This window comes from Rhinolophus hipposideros (genome assembly GCF_964194185.1).
Source record: "Rhinolophus hipposideros genome assembly, chromosome: 8".
In the NCBI taxonomy this organism is placed as follows: Eukaryota; Metazoa; Chordata; class Mammalia; order Chiroptera; family Rhinolophidae; genus Rhinolophus; species Rhinolophus hipposideros.
Window position 1 is genome coordinate 28247772 of NC_138054.1, and position 12146 is coordinate 28259917.

A 12146-nucleotide genomic window follows, 5' to 3' on the forward strand; every position below is an offset into this window, starting at 1 on the left:
GGCAAGAAAAGAGGCATAAACCCAGACATTTCACAATTAAATTCCAATTTAAGAAGCCTATGTCTATCTATCTAGAAAGAGATGAAATTAATTGCTCAGGTCTCATAGTATTTCTTGGCGACTTCCTGCGAACACAATTATGCCAATTATTGATATTATCACAAATGCTCAAAGCAACTGCATTTTTTAAAGGGATTAAAGTTCGAAGGACTGTTGGAATAATGGGGTCTTATCATTCAAATTACCTCCATACAGCTGACAGAAAGAAGGAACAAAAAAAAAAGGGAGGAAGCAGTACAAATTCCCCGGGGCTACCTGACTGACTACAAAAGATGTTCCTTTCAAAGCCAAAATTAATTATGTAGTAAATGTGTTTTATTATAAAGTTTTCAAGTTAGAATAGTATAGTCAGCATTCGACATCATGAATTTAAATTCTACAGCTAACCCTGCTTCCTGAGAAAGCCTGGCCACCCAATAAGTTGAAGGAGCTAAGTGTATGTAATACTGTGATTAAACACTTCCCTTCATACTCCAGAAAGAGACCCTTCTTTGCAGAATCTCACTTTCCTTCCGTCTAGTCATCTGGTTATGTCCCATCCTCCAGAACAGCGTATGAAGATGCTACTGGGGTTAGCCTTGTTCAAACATTTAACTTCAGGCCATATAATCTTCTCATCAAACTGGTTCTTCTCAGCCATCCCACCTTCCTCAGTGTCCCTCCATAAGACTGGCGTTTCACCAGGTAGATAAATACAGGTGGGGAAACAAGGCCCAGCTTTCACTGGGGGAGAAGTCAGTCTGGCTGAGTCTGCAGAGAGAGGAGCTGCCAAGGAAAAGTAGCAAACAGTCTGTGCATAAAACCAGCCTTTTCTAGAGTGTTTGTTCTCCACCTATGACCATCGGAGATGGAGCAAGATAAGAAATTATAATCTACCTAGTGAATTTTACAAAAGTTACTCTCAATTTTACCCTGATGAGAAGTGGAATGGAACAAATAAAGATGTCTGGCTCCTACCTTTAAAAGTAGCCTCTGTCTCAGCCAGCGAGCCTGGCTAAGAAACCACCACTGGAGTTAACAAGCCAGACACCAGACTAAACACCTCAGACCTAGCTGCCCCTCATCATTACCTTTCCCGTGTGTGTCTGCATCACTAATTCCCTCAGTTCCTGAGGGCCTGGCTCTCCCAAAATAGAAAGCAAAGCGCGGGGCTCCTCGGCTTCACCGGCTCAAAAAGAGGTGGGACTCCTGAGCCTGGACGCCAAGACTCTTGCTCTCCTTTCCACCTTACACCTCACCCACAACCCACGTTCCTCCTCTCCCTAGATCCCCACCTTGCACACTCACACCACACTTAATTACACCCAAGCCTCCCAGAACATTTATGTAGATAACCCCAGGCCAGCGAGTGAGGAACAAAGAGCCACTGCTTCAGGCAGCGGGAGGAGGCGGGGGCGCGGGTGGGGAGGACAGCTGGGGACTCCCGGAGGCTTCCCGGGCGCGGGCAGGGCAGCCGGCCTGGAGAGCTGCCTCCCGGGGGGAGGCTCGGGCAGGTCCCACCCGGGTGCAGCCCCCTGCGCGGCGCAGCAACAGTCTGCCAGAGACCCTTGGGGGGAGAAGACAGGACGTGGGACGCCAGCAGGAAAACGCACGCGAGTCGGGCTGCAGCGCGGAGCTGGAGGGCGCGCCCGGGGCTGTGGCCAGTGACAGCCCGGCGCCCGGCCCCACGGGCCCCCCGACCCGGCCCCACGTACCTGGACCAGGCAGCCACCCCGCTCCCTCAGGGCGCTCTCCGGGGACAAGGCTTCCGGTGGGCTCCACAGGCTGGAACCGGTTGCGACACGGAGACTTCACTCCTCCATCCTGGGACCCGGCAGCACGTTACAGACAGCCGTGTACTTCCTGTTTTAAAACACAGGGGCGAGAAAGAGCGAGAGAGACCCGAGTGTTGGCAGAGTGGAAGGAGGGACGCAGACCGGCCGCGAGGGCGGGCCAGGGGGCTGCGGGGCGCACAGCCGCCGCCCTCCTCGCCATGGTCTGCACCAGGCGCTCCCCCCACGGGTGGGGGCCCGCCGCCCCGCGACCCGCGAGCTGGCTCCCCAGGGCCCGGCCTCCCCCTGCCGGCGGCCTTGCAGCCAACCCAGCACGCTCGCAGCCCTTCCGTTTCCAGCCCCCGCCGAGGTCTCCCCTCCCCACATGTACCTAAGTCCTTGGACTAGAGGCTTCCTCCAAGGCGCCCCGAGTGCAGGCTGCCTTCGTTTTCCCTTTTTCCACTCCCCACCCCGCCCCTGAACAAAACCGCCTTGGGGAAGGTGGAAAGACAAGACTGAGCCTTTCCAGGGGAGTGGAGGGTGGATTTATGCACAATTTAAAAGTTCACAGCCACATCCCAGTATTATCCCCTCCAGCCGCGCAGTGTGAAGAGCTTCAGGATGGGAAATTACTTGTCTTGCGTCTGGCTGACTCAAGAGTGTGTACACACGGCTGCCAAGAACTGGGGGGGTAGGGGGGGAGTATTCCAGGTTCCTGGGATCCCTCTCTACTGTGATCCTCACCCTCTCTGTCCCAACTTTTACATATACCAATTCCACTCAAAAGATAATCTTATAGTGCACTGTTCCAGAAAACAATTAAGTATTTCTCTGTGCATATGAATCAGCGGGTAGTTCCACATGTCTGGGTTTATGTGCATTTTGTTACCCTTTGACTTAGGTGAACTTAACAGTCGTTTAACAAAAATTGTGAACAGAAGGTTTAAGAATCTGCCACATACAGAGTGTGCCAGCTCTAGGAGTTTGCACATGTATTCAGCGCTCTGTTTCTGAGCTAAGCTTCCCAATGTGGACAGCTTCATGTGTACCCTGCCTACCTTTGCACACATGTCTATCAGGTTACAAGGCACTTACAGGCTGTCTCTGATAAACAGTTCCTTTTATCATCAAGCTGATGACTTCAATAAGTTATTCATGTCTCAAAAGTCAGCATGGAGAATGGACTATAAAGGATGATTATGCTACATAAAAAAAAAAAAGCTAAATTGTGACTGAAGTAGAAAGACATGGGTGGATATTACATTCCTACTCCGTGCTGGATGGCATCGCGTTTAAATCGCCTCGTAGTCTTAACATTTCCCAACAGATCTGCAAAAGTCCTCGTCTCATATTCCCAGTTGAGGAAATAGGGTCAGAGAAGTTCAGTAACTGTCCCGATCAATGTCTCAGCTAGAAAGTGGTCAAATGGAGAGCTGAATAACAGGTCTTGCCTAAGTATAAAATCTGGGCCATTTCCCCTACACTCTGCTAATTCTCAAAACCACCGTGAATTCTGGGAGGAAAATCAAGACCACCTGGCATCCATTCCTTCCTCTCAGAATGATCCTGCAATTTACATGCTATCGCTGTGTAGAATGAGCCAGGTTCCTTACCCACCTGAATACTATGTACCTTGATCACCCGAGTGGAGGACACTGTGCTCTTTCCCATTATCTACCACTGGCTCTGTCAGCCCTTTCAGAACTACTCAGTGGCAAAAGTTCAAAAGGTTCTAGGATAGCCACTCATATGCCAAGGTACAAAGTCTGTCCGGTTCAGACTCTAATCAGCTGACTAATATTTGTTTCTTGAATTCTTTTTCTTTAACCGGACCTTTTTAAGAAGGCAGAAAAAAAAAAAGGCATGCATAGCCTCAACTTTTACTGAAACTGTTTAAGTTTCTCATTTTACGCTTCCTTCTCCTTTAGCACTCAGTCCACACTCACCTGTCAAATAGCATGCCGCTAGTGGCCTCCTGGCAAGCCAAGACACAGAGCACATATTAAAAGGTGGTTAAAAATCGTGGCAACAGTGAGACTCCAGACACGTGCAGAGAAAGTGAAGGAGAGAGTGCTTTTGTCTTGTGTCCAGATGAACTGCAGCTCACTGGCCCTTCCCCATCACCTCCCGAAGCAGCACAGACTCTGGAGTCCTAGAGCATGAAGGTGAAAGGCAAGGGCAGTTCAAGAGTGACAGCAACGGCTGGGAGGGGCCGAGATGCATTCCCACCCTTCAGACACGCGAGCTAAGGAGGGCTTCTCACTAAACACTTCCTGAGGGCTCTTAGCATCCTTTTAGGGTCCAGCTCTGCCTCTGTTGCCACCTCTTCCTTCTCGCACTCCCTGGACCTTTCAACTCTCCATCTCTTTTCACAAACTTAATGCTTCTTCTCAAAGCACTGCCGTTTCGTTTCCACAAAGTACCAGGCGGGAGGAAAGCAGAAAGAAGGGCATTCAGGCTCAAAACTTCTCTCTCTCCTCTCTCTCTCACTTCTCATTTAAAAAACGCTGTCAATAATTACTGTCTATGTTTAAAAAAAAAAATTCAACTCTATTTTAAAATACCTTTTGGTATTCCTGCCTTCGTTTCTGTTACTCATTATAACTCCAAGAGCCTAGAAGGAAAACCTCTGACGATAAATGAAATTCTTAAGAAAAAGCAAAGGAAACATGCTGAAATTAACCTGTATGGATCCCAAAATTTATAGTCAGGATAATAGAAACTCCTAACATTGCATCAGTTATCGACATGTTTCCTAACAACCACGAGGCCTAAGGATCATATAGTACTTTCCCATGGCTCAGCTATTCTACTGCCCCTTCTGTGTTTCGTGGGGAAGTGTTTCTGCCTTACCACTATTGAGCGGAATATATATATATATATATATATATATATATATATATATATATATATGTATGTATGTATATATACACACATATATATGTATACACACACGTGTATATATGTATACGTATGTATGTATGTGTATGTATATATACATATATATACATATATGTATATATATCACAACCTCATAAGAAGAGAAAAAATATGCTCCCAGGTAGGCACAAATAATACAAAAGATAACGTTGATTTTGGAAGAATACTGGAGGTTCATTTTGAAAGTCTCCATTCCGTAAGTACCACAGTCCCTGGATGAAGACAGCAACATTGTCAGAGCCATTTGAGAGGCCCTAAATGAAGTGAAACAAGCTCACTTTTCAGAGGACTACTGGGTGTGGAGGAAGAAATGATAAATTCATATCCAAAATGATGCGCTGCTTATCTTTCTTCACCTCGGAAAGACCTGACCTTGGTGGTTAAAAAGGTTGGCCATAAGATTTCTCTGTGTGAGGATTCTTGGTCATTTGTTACAGCTGGATTTTGCAAACAAGAAAATGAAACATGACAAAGTGTCTGGCCACCTAAGAGACTGCTTGCCGGTACCAGCAGCCTTCACATCAGTGTCCCGTCTCTGTCTTCACGTCCAGGGTAGCACATGCAACAGGCTTTTCTGGGAAGAAGGTCTCTGGCACTCGCACTCACCTGCCAGCCTCTGCAAAACCTGGGCCATGGATTTCAAGGAAGATGTCCTCAGAGCCAACTGGCTGGCTTGACTGGCATTTGCCCACAAAGGTTTATTAGGCATCTTCAAGGAGCCAGTGTCATTTCCCACAGCAAAAAAAGTAGCAAGGGGGTGCAAATCATTTTTTCTTTTTTAAATCTGCCTGCGAGATGGTTCCGGCTCCCTTCTGGGCACATAATTTCTTGATTTTGAGCAAGTTGAGAAGGAAAGCACCACCGACAGTGCCCACAACAGGACTTGGAAGACCCAGATACAAGGCAGAAACACAAGGCCAGGGTGGTTCCCCTAAGTACCATGTGCCTCAGTTCCCTCAGCGTCCAAACACACATACCAACTCACCCACGCTGCCCAGAACTGGTAACATTTACATAGAACCCTCCCATGCCCTGCCTCACTGAATTCTCAGCACTGCCTTTACAGGGAGGAGTCATTCTCTGTGTGTGAGAAGAAGCAGAGGAGCTCACAGATGTTAAGTCATTTTCACAAAGCAGTAGGTAATGGAGCTAAAACTCACACTGGGTTTGTTCTTCCTCCTTTTAATTGAAGAGAAATGAGTGGGTGCATTTTGGCTGGGGATTTATTATTCTGTGCTGCACATCTTCTACTCAGAAGAATCTCACTTTTAAAACACAACTTATAATGCTCTCTCTCAAATGCATCATGCTACTTCATCACCCTGCCAAATTTTTGTCAAGTGTAAACTATAAACATAGATTTTGCAACAGGCCAACTGATTTTAAGCCCTAGCACTGTAAGTTGGTATAAATTAGGTTAATATGCTCCTGGGCTGCAGTTTTATTTTATAAAATAATAAACAAGAAAGATCCACTGGGCAATCAAACTGTGATGGACAAAACCTTAATACATTTTTTCGAATACCCCCCCACATTCTTTGGTTAGTATGCAAATATATGTATGTAAAGTGGCCATACTGACTAACATACTGTGATTTAGTGAGCATAAAAAGGGAAGAAAAAAAAAGCAAGAAGCCACAAAAGTTTGACTAAATGCAAATACCTGTACACAAGTTAAGAATATTCAAAATGTTCTTGGCCCAGACTGCTAGCAAGGAATAGCCTTGGGGTATTTACTGATGGTTTACTGTGATGTGTATTGTGTAGACTAAATACTATCCTATAACACATTTTTCTTTGGAAGGCATGTTTTGTCTATTCATCTTCTGTAGTGGGTATGTCTATTTCCTTATTTTTAAAAAATATTTTTAAATTCTCTTTGGGCATCCATCAAAAAAAATAATGTATTAAAAACCCAACTTTAAAAGACTGGTCCTAACAAGTCAAATAAATGTAATATTCATTACTAAGAAAATGTTCTTAAAAAGGATTTTAAAATATATAAACATTTGTACGATTACACATCTGAAAGTAGCAAAATGTATGAGTTGATACGGAATAAGTCACACGTGTCAATTGAATATATCATTTCTCAATTATCTATTATAATGGAATCTTAATGAAGAAAGGCAATTTATGAATAATTTAACGTGGCAAAATTGAATAGTTTGATTTTTCATCTGCCTGCAGTACAATGGCTAAGGCAAACAGCATGAAAGGGAACATGCCTGGAAAATCCAGAAATGTTATTATAAACTTCTGACGATCCCCACATGGGCCACTGTGAGCTGCGCCCTCCACAACTAGATTGAAACAACTACTTGACTTGGAGCTGGAAAAACACACTTACAAAAAAATTAAAAAACACCAAAAACTTTTAAAAGATTATCAAGTTTTAAACTAAACAATGAAACAAACTCCATCCACTTTATATGTACTGATTCGATTACTCCTGACAACAACCCTATGAGGTAGGCGTTACCTCCATATTATATACCAGGAAAAAGACACAGAGATACCAGTGTTAAGTCATTTGCCCAAAGTAACACTTGCTAGCAAAACTAGAACTTGTTCGGCCTAGCTGGCCACGGAGTCTACTTTTAATCAACCCATTTTACTACCACTAGGACACAAGTGGGTTGGGTTTGCTTTCTCCGGCATGGAAGTTCATGGGAATGGGCCCACGAATATGGTGGAAGAGTAGAATATGGTGGAAGAGTAGAGTGAAAGGCTCAAAGCCTTTCCTTTTTGCAAATAGAATGTAACCACTGGTTGTAGGGAGTCAAGGATGAAAAGCCTGCTACATGTTGCTGAATAAATGAATATTGAAAAGAAATTTGCAGAATGGAAAAGCCGGGACAAAAAGCTGCTTCCTCACCTTGACCAGGGTCCTGGACTACAAAGCTTCAGGACTGTCTGGCTACAACACAAGTGACCCAGCAAGAGAAGGGAGTGCAATGAACCCCGCATACTTTGATCTTGGTAAAGCATTTGATACAGTTTCCCATGAAGTCAGAATTGTTAAATCAACTGCAACTTATGTAGCAACAAGAACCACACAGGAGTTAAGCAGCTAGCAAGAAAAACACTGGCTATATCTACTAGTATGTGAAGAACCACAAGGAACAGTATTCAACCTATATTCAAAAGTAACACAGAAATCATTCACACTGTTATAATCAAATTTGCACAAAACATTAATGGGGCGTGTGTGTGTGAAAAGGGCCAATGAGGGAGAGCCAATAGATTTAGTTCAATTAGCAAAGGGGTGAAGAAAATGAGAAGTTCAGTTTCATTTTTGTGCTCCCTTTAATTTTCAGGGAGGGGTTAGGATGCCTAATGGGTAGTAACTGCCTCTGGACTTGAAATACCAAGACTAAACTAAGTAAAGCAAGCAATAGCATATTACGTATGTTTAAAATTTGAGGACCTTAGGTCTGAACTTCAAAAAGCATGATCCTATTATTCCAACACACCATCAGTAAAGTTCCATGGGAAATAATATTCCTTTCAACAAGAAGACTCTGTTAGCAAAACTGAAAGAAATGAAGGGGCTCAAAGGCTGAATTTAGAGGTCAGATGAAAAAGTCAGTGGTGTATGTATAATCTGGCCCCACTACAAATATGCCGCACAGACAGAAGGTCATGAGAATGGTTTGCAAACACATGGCAGAATAAAGAACAGTGCAGAAGGAAGAGAGAAGAAAGCTAAAACTTGGACTAACATTATTATTTTAAGCATAAATTATAATTTCTAATTTCTTTAATGTTGAGAAATCGCTTCTCCCTTGGTAGAGCTGTTTGCCTTCCCAGCAAAAATTATATTTTAGAAATCAGTAGTGGATTTGGAACTCAGAAAACGGCCTAAACCTAAATTCTGGCGGGGTCCCAAGAAATGCACAAGTGAGCATCTCTTTCATTCAGCATCTAAGAGACTTGAGAACTGTAGCCACCATGTCCCAAGGAGTGGACTCCTGAGCTGACTCCACAGAAGAAACTGTCACAAGACACAGTCACCAAGGGAATCCAACATATGCCATTTCCTTCTAACACACACACACAAAAGAGAAATTAGCACAAAGGCATAAAAATTACAGCCACACTACATTCTACCTATGAATATAAAAATGACAACGCTCTAAGGTTATTATTAAGTATGTATAGAGAATAAAAAGAAAACCACAGACAGACAGCTCCTTCCCCAAGATTTGATTACTGGCCCCCTTCCATGGTTTAAAAAGCATCCACACAATGGCAAACCCAGAATTAGCCTCAGCCCGGATCCCTGGCCCCAGTGCCCTAATGCCTACAGGACCTATGCCCTCTTCTGGTTGTGCTCAGAATCACCTGCAGGGACTGGTGAACACTGTTTCTCAGGCCCCACCCCAGATCTACAGCATCAGCTTCACTGGAGTGTGTGTGTAGGGGGGCTGTTCTCAGAATCTGTACATTTAACCAACTCCCATGTGACTCGAAGGTGCAGCTCAGTTGAGGAATCTCCGTTGCAGACATTCTACTCCCTTTTTTACTACCACCAAAACTGCTCAAGTCAGAGACTAGAGCAAATGATTTCCCTTGTCAAGAATCTTTAATGGGATAACCTTCAAAGGCAATGGAATGAAGTCCAAATTCCTTAGCAGGACACTCCAGGCCCTCTGCAGTCTGTCCCAAACTACTTTTCTGCCTTCCTTGCCTCCCACAAACCTCACTCTGTCACAGCACTATTTCCCAAACACAGCACATACTTCTTTTATGTCTCCATACTTTCCTGCCCTATTGTTCCCTCACCTCTCTCACCCTTTCGCTTCCAGTTGCCATCTTTTTCCTCGTTCAAGGCCTTGTTCAAGTTACTTTTCTTTGTGAAACAGTCTTTGATCCTTCTAGTCAAAATCAGTCTCTCCCTTCCTCTGAGCAAATGCCCAAAAGTTTCAGCTCGTGCAGGAATGACAGAGTATACTGCATGGTGCACTGAATTATACTAAGTTGTTTACCTGCTATTCTCCCCCCAAAAGCAGGGGCTTTCTTACTCATCTTCCATACAGAACTAGGTTCAAACTTTAGTTTTTCCAGTTACTTACTAGTGCTGTAACTCTTGGTAGGTATTTGAACACTCTGAGCCCCAATTTTATAATCCTTGATTTAGAATCCTTTTATAATCCCCCCAAAATGAAACCTACCCTCATGACTGTTGTGAGGACACAACACAAGAAGTGTCTGGCCCAATGCAGACCACCTAACATGCACCAAAATGACAGCTGTTGTTATTAACTTTTGTTTCCTAGCTTCCTAGAATACATTGCAGACATGGTAAGTGCTCAAAAGGCATTTGAGAGAGGGAGAGAGAGAAAGAGATAGAGAGAAGAAGCATTTGCTTTCAAAGTAATAAGCACTGATTTCTTAAAGTCCTTTCTCCTTCCCAATTTTGTTCTGTTATGAAGGGCCTTTCATAATATTTCTATTGAGAAGTCATCTCTTACTCCCCTTTCTTTCCTTCAAAAATCAAAGCACAAAATCCTAAGGAACAAGCCCCGTTGGCGTCCCTCCTCCTCCAGCCTAGCTTTTCAGCTTTGCCCTACGTACAGTAACTGCCTGCAGCCACAGTGTCGCTGCCCAGAGAATTGCCTGCTTCACCCTCACAACAAACAGCACTTTGTTGGCAAACTGGAGGGGAGCCCAAAGTAGGAGGGGGAAAAACCAAGGAGAAGGAGTTTGGGCCAGAGAATGAGTCGCCACCCACACCATCGTCCCCACTGTAATACAGGTAAAGAGAGAGCAGGAAAGTTACGTTCAGATCAACGCAAACCTTCCCAACCCCTCAAGCATCCACCTCACCCACTCATCCATGGAAAATGACTTCCAAGGCTCACACAGGACATGCTGGTCCACTCACTGACTAATAAGCATGGCTACCGGTGTTAGTAAAATACTGTTATACAGAATCATTTCTTCTCCTCACCAAACCAATCATGTTGCCGTTATTAGCCCTTCCTCCATTTGCAGGGGATGAAACCCAAGTCTTGAGAAATCCGAGGTCACAGTCCGTAGAAGAGCGTGCCCGGACCAGAACTCAAGGCCTCTAAGCTCCAAATCTTTGGTCCTTCCCATGGCCCTATCGTAATTGTGAAAAGCAAGTTTAAAAACGTTTTCAGCAGCTCAGCAAATCCACTAGTTGTAAAGGTAAAGGTTTCTGTGCTCTTAAAAACAATTCTGGTGCCAAGAGTGACGGCTGTCACAGCAACAAGGCCCCAACTGCAGCCCTGAGAATGATCAGCCTGGTATTTTAGTGCTGTGTTCCAGAAAGGTCTGTCAGCTTTCTGTTCCTAGATGTAAATTGTCTCCTGACAATTTTGCTTGTCCGTTTCATTTGGGGAGGAGATAGGAAGAAAGGAGAATAATTTTCTTCAGTTTTTAAAATCAAACCTCGATCCTAAGTTTAAAGCTGGGGTCGTGTGGAAAGTAAAAGTAGTTTCTAAAGCAATGACCCTTGCTGTAAGAGAGTACAGATGCAATTATACAGTCCTCAAAAGCACAGCTCCTAAGGCCACAGCTACTTGGGTTCAAATCACAGCTCTGCCGCTTCTCGCTGTGTAGCCTGAGGTCCTTGGCCGCTCACGGTAATTGGGAAAGTGCGGCCAGACTGGGGAACAGGGCCTCAATTTCCTCTGCTACAAAATGAGCTGTTGGGAGGAGTAAATGAGCTAATACATATAAAGTGCCCCAAACAGTGCCAGGCACGTGTGAGTACTACATAAGTGTTTCCTATTATCACTTCCAGAATAGTCTCTACGATTGTGTTCTTTAAGTGTATTAGGTTGGTGCAAAGTAATTGAGGTTTAAAAGGTTAAAAATAATCGCAAAACCCGCAATCCCTTTTGCACCAACCTAATATTTTATTAATAGGTAAAGAAGACTTCTTGTACAATTTGTTAATCCGTAATGCCCCAAATCAGCACAAAGATTATTTACAAGTTTCACTTCCTGATAGGATCTTCCAGGATTTCCATTCTGTGGACTAAAGTCCCTAGAACAAACAGTGGAATTTGAAGAATTTTCATTCTTCCCAGCAACAGTGCCAGCAAATCTGTACCCATTCTCTCAGTAACTACAAACCAGCTTCCATAATGAGAAAACACAAAGACTCTTATTGCATTAAACGAATGTGGGGGCACATTTTTAAAATGTATTTTTTAATTCTGAAATCAGCCAAAGTGCTAAAAATGTTTAACGTGACACCAGCAGAGAAAGACGTGGTTCAAGTCACACAGCGATGACCGTCCTAAGGACTGGAATAAAACCTGCTGATGAATCAAAAGGTTTCCTTCCCAGAAAATGTTGAAATTCCAGGAACAATGTGCTATATGTGGGATGATTAAGAGAAAAATGCTTTTAAAAATC

The 12146-nt window shown here is 44.0% G+C and overlaps 1 protein-coding gene across 5 annotated transcripts in view; it reads right to left on the bottom strand.

Annotated features, from left to right (window-relative positions):
* Positions 1-12146, bottom strand: part of LRRC8D (leucine rich repeat containing 8 VRAC subunit D) — a 110391-nt gene that overhangs the window by 84620 nt on the left and 13625 nt on the right. For 4 of the 5 annotated variants that reach the window (XM_081055000.1, XM_081055003.1, XM_081055001.1 and 1 more), the window contains one exon: positions 1755-1902. The gene's annotated coding sequence lies outside the window, so the exon portion shown is untranslated. Of the gene's footprint in view, positions 1-1754; positions 1903-3757; positions 3964-12146 lie in introns of those variants that run through there. The other variant, XM_081055004.1, reaches the window with a different exon arrangement.